At 42.1% G+C, this 4676-nt stretch overlaps 1 protein-coding gene and 1 pseudogene across 1 annotated transcript in view; one reads left to right on the forward strand and one right to left on the reverse strand.

Annotated features, from left to right (window-relative positions):
* Positions 1-4676, forward strand: part of Gpr158 (G protein-coupled receptor 158) — a 362091-nt gene that overhangs the window by 337383 nt on the left and 20032 nt on the right. The window lies entirely within an intron of this gene.
* LOC101986283 overlaps positions 3067-4676 on the reverse strand; it is a 2261-nt pseudogene continuing 651 nt past the window's right edge.

A 4676-nucleotide genomic window follows, 5' to 3' on the forward strand; every position in this document is an offset into this window, starting at 1 on the left:
CTGTTAGTGTGGTGTGGATAGACACACAGACTGTTAGTGTGGTGGGTATAGACACACAGACTGTTAGTGTGGTGTGGATAGCCATATAACTCCTCATCACCCCCATCATTTTTATGGACTCGATGTTAAAAACTGACATTCAGAAATCCTCCAGGCTTCTTCAGGAGCCACTGTTATGCACATAGAGCTTTCAAAAACATAGATAATGTATGATATTCACTGAGCACAATGCCAGGCACATTCAACAGATGTAGGTTGTGAAATCCGATTAATGGAGGCTCAAATATTCTTCTGAGTGAGACTCTGATCACCACAATCTGTTAAACTTCAATGAACATATCAATATTCTAACATACAAGTCATTGTTTCTTGGTAGATTCATTTTGAGTGCTCTGTCTATTCCTCCTTCAATGGCAGAGCAAAAGGAAGCCTGGATCTGGGATATAATCTAGAAAGCACTGCCCAGAATCCAAGGGCTGGCCTTCCTTCTCACTGAGTGCACGTGAGTAGCGTGGGGTTATTGCAGGCAATTCCTACAGTTCTGCTGTTACAAGCAGTTCCTCACTTCCAGAGTATGAGACATTCTAGACTCTTTGGTTCAGTGGGAAATGTATTGCAATACTTATCTGTTTCTCAGTACTTCTCTTAATAAAGCTAAATAAAGCCAGGTCAGAGCCCCGAGAATATCAGCAGCTCACCATGTACCACTTCCCTGCCACACAGATATGCAGAAAGTCTTCCTCCTACAAGGTCACATGTAGCCACTTCTAACTTTAAAAATGTATCAGAGCAGCCACATTTATTCTTTAACCCATGTAACCTCATATTTTAATCAAAGGGTGGACAAGCAATGAAAATAAAGTTTCTTGTGCTTGTTGAACCCCACAATTCTGGTATTTCACATAATCTCAAGATTTATTTTTATTCATGAGAATGAGTGTGCTGTGCCTGTGGGAAGGGAAGTGTGTGTACATGTGTGTACATGCTTGTAGAGGCCCAAGGTTGATGTCCAAACTCTTCCTTTAGTGTGCTCTATCTCATCCATTGAGACAGGGTCTCTCAGTCAAACACAGAGCCAGTTTGCTCCGGATCAGGGGCTCTCTTGTCTTTGTCTTCCTTTTCAGGTTGAAATTAAAGGTAAACCCCCAAACCTACTGGACATTTAACTTGGTTCTGGGGATCCAAATTCCCACCCTCTTGCTTGCGTGCCAAGCGCTTTAACCAATGAGGCACCTCCCCAGCCTTAATCTCAAGAACAAGGGAAGCTGTTTGACTTTATACTTAACGATGACCTCCGAGCTGTCCACTCTGGTTTCCTCCTGGTAGAGTCATAAATGCTTTCTACTTTGATCATAAATTATTCTAAGTGAATTGGATTTCCAGAGGAAAGAGGGCATTCAAAGAAACACTCTGGAAACAAAACCTGGATGTTTTATTAATTATGTATTTATTTCTCCTATTTGAAATCACTTGATGTAGCCAATGAGGTAGCACTTGTTAAGACAGAAGACTTCCCAGCTTGGCTAAGAGGCACCACAGTTAGAGCTGTGTTTGTACTTTGAAGCTGTTCTTCTTTTAGCCTTGGTGGGGGTTCTCAGATCTCAGAGCTGGGACATCTTCGGTGTCATTGAACTGATATGTGTCCTTCTCTGTTTTCCCTAGTCTTTTGAAAAAGCAGTTTGAAATAATTTTCATCCTGATTTATTAATTTTTTAAGAGCATGGTACTTCAATATCAGTATCCCTTATAATTTGAAAATAAAACACCTGTTTTTGAGCCATATTTAAGTATTTAAATATAAAGACAATTCCCCTTTTTAAGTACACTTCTTCCTTCTGTAGAGATTATTTAACACAGGAAACTATTTTTGAAAGCAGAAGCCCAACACATATTTCAACTCCCACGTAATATCTGCAAATTCAGAAACAGCTGTATATTCTCTCTGCTAATTGCAATGTTAGTCTGGAGTTAATTATAGGAAACTGATTTTTTTTTGTCTAAGCACAACTCTTATATATCACATTTAGTTTAATTGGTACTTTGAATAATAAATTGTTTTTAAGTTTGAGAGTGTATTGTTTGATACTGCTAATGAAATGATTTTAATGTTTAGCTTAGCTATTATGAAAAATCTTATTTTTGTCTTATGTTTTTAAATATAATTCTCCTTTGTGGAGTCCTAATTAAAGCGATGACAACCTTTGAAATCTTCAGCACAGTGATATATAACAACCCTGCAGTGAGTGGCCACCAACGCTGCTTTGCTCAGGCAGCTGCAGGCGACCCCTTCACCCGCAGCAGAGTATTTTCCGTGGGCTACAGGTGTCCAGTGAGCAGTTCTGTAACTCACACTCTTTTGGTCCAGACACAGTAGTGTACATGTTGGGTGTGTTGATAAGCGGAAGTCACCATTATTAATATCGATGCCAATCTAGTTTCTGGGTCATGTACAGGCCTGCTAAAGAAAAGGCGGGACAAAATCAAACTCAACAGAGATTGCCTGAGCAAAGAAGGTTCATGGATCAAGAAGCAGCAGAAAGAAAAGAGGTTATGGACTTCCCTAGAGGAACCAGTACAAAAGTTTTATGGGCAGACAAAGTGGAGGGAGAAGAGAAGGAGGGAGAAGAGGAGGAGGAAAAACAAAACCCAAGCCCTCTTCCATGGATATAATAGATGCCTGCCTCATTTGCAGAGTGTCCCTGGGGAGGTCCCATGTCACAGTACAATCACCTAGTTGGTCAGATGAAACTAGATTGTAGTTTAATCTATTATAAGAGTGCCTATAAGTTCCTCTTTGCTTCGGATAGTATGTGTAAGCAAACAGAACAAAGTGCAGCAGGAGCTCCAGTCTAGACCACCTGCTTGTTTGCTTCTGCAGAACCAGCAGTGTTAGATGCAGTGGCAGGTAACAGAACATTACGTCTCTAATGAAGTTGATAGCATTTACAGTTATGTGCTTCAGCAAATACTACTGAATCTCAATGTGTGTGGGCTCAGTGCTGTTGCTATCGCTTGAAGAGGGGTTAGGGTTGGGGCTTAAACAACCAGCAAAGGAAGACAAAGCCTTTAGTTGTGCCTGGTGGTGTAGGCCTGAGCAATCAGCTGCTTAGGACTCTGAGACAAGAAGGTTGCAAGTTTAAGGCATGCCTGGGTCACACATAATCAAAGCTAACATAGCCCACACAGATTTTATATTAAAATAGAAAAAGTAACAAGAGGACTGAAGAGGTGAGGAGCTTTCCCAGTCGGCAGATTATGTGGGGGGAAACAAGAAAGGGTTAGAAAACAAAGGCAATCTGTCATTCCCGAGCTCTGTCCTGCCCCTCTGGTCAGGGTTGTCAGCCATATTCCTGAGATTTGTGGCTTTTGTGTTCCTCTCCCTGCCAGCCTTTTGCTCTTCCCTGGTTCTGTGCGTGTTCGGGTTAGTTTCTGCTACTGTCAATCTTGTTGCCTTGGCTAGGGTTTCTATTGCTGCAACCAAATACCTTGGCCCAAAAGCAAGTTGCAAAGGAAAGGGTTTATTCAACTTACACTTCAGCATTGCTTTTCATCACTGAAGGAAGTCAGGACAGTAACTTAAGCAGGGCAAGATCCTGAAGGCAGGGACTGAATCAGAGGCCACAGAGGAGTGCTGCTTACTGACTTGCTCTTCATGGCTTGCTCAGTCTTCCTTCTTCTCCTTCTCCTTCTCCTTCTCCCTACTCCCTTCTTCTCCTCCTCCTCCTCCTCTTTGGTTTTTTGAAACAGGGTTTCCCTGTGTAACAATTCTAGCTGTCCTGGACCTAGCTCTTGTAGACCAGGCTGGGATTAAAGGTGTGGGACAACCTTTATACACATATCTGTCAACTTGTGCATTATCTAGACTCAGCTATTCTGCTACAGTGGCTCCAGTGGATTAAGACAGGCCCTGTGGTTCATCTGAGGAAGATGGCTCAGCAGCAACTCCAGCATGGCTGCAGACATTCTGGAGTTTTCTAAGGGCCATCATCCTGTCCCATGGTCCCTTTTCCATGACCCTTGGCCACGCCCTCTCCTGCGCATTGCAGGGACCTTCCCTCCAGGATGTCTGAGGGCTGCAAGAACGAGAGAGACAGCTGTCGATGCTAGCTGAGCTGAGCTGAGCTGTCTGCCTTTCTCCTTGTGGATGAAATAAACAGCGGACATTTCTACAGGATTCTGAACTGATAGAATGTTTGATTTATTCATGCTTCTTTATCAGCACAGGAAATTAGACTGTATCCTACAGTTAGCATTTGACAAGGGAAAACCCTGTCTGACAAGGTTGGAAGGTTCCCATTCAGGTGTTCACTCATTTCATAGCCACATTTATGATTTCTGCTCTCCTAATTTGCTCTCCTGTTGAAGAGATGGCAAATTTACATGCATGCCAAAGATTTCCTTTCAAATAAATTTATGATTATTGTCAGCAACTGTTGGATTTGAAAACCTATTTATTTCTATTTTAGAACATTCTTATTTTAGTGTCTCAGTCAGGTGTTTTATTGCTGTGAACAGATGCCAAGACCAAGGCAACTCTTACAAAAGAAAGAATTTTTGTTGTGGTGGTTGCTTTTCAGCAGTTTTTGTGGTTTTATTTAAACATGGATTAAAACATGCATGCAAGCTATGGTAGCCCTGCGTTGGGGTTGGTGGCTCTGGTGGCATTGGGGTTGGTG

The sequence above is a fragment of the Microtus ochrogaster genome, chromosome 16, assembly GCF_000317375.1.
Source record: "Microtus ochrogaster isolate Prairie Vole_2 chromosome 16, MicOch1.0, whole genome shotgun sequence".
Classification (NCBI taxonomy): Eukaryota; Metazoa; Chordata; class Mammalia; order Rodentia; family Cricetidae; genus Microtus; species Microtus ochrogaster.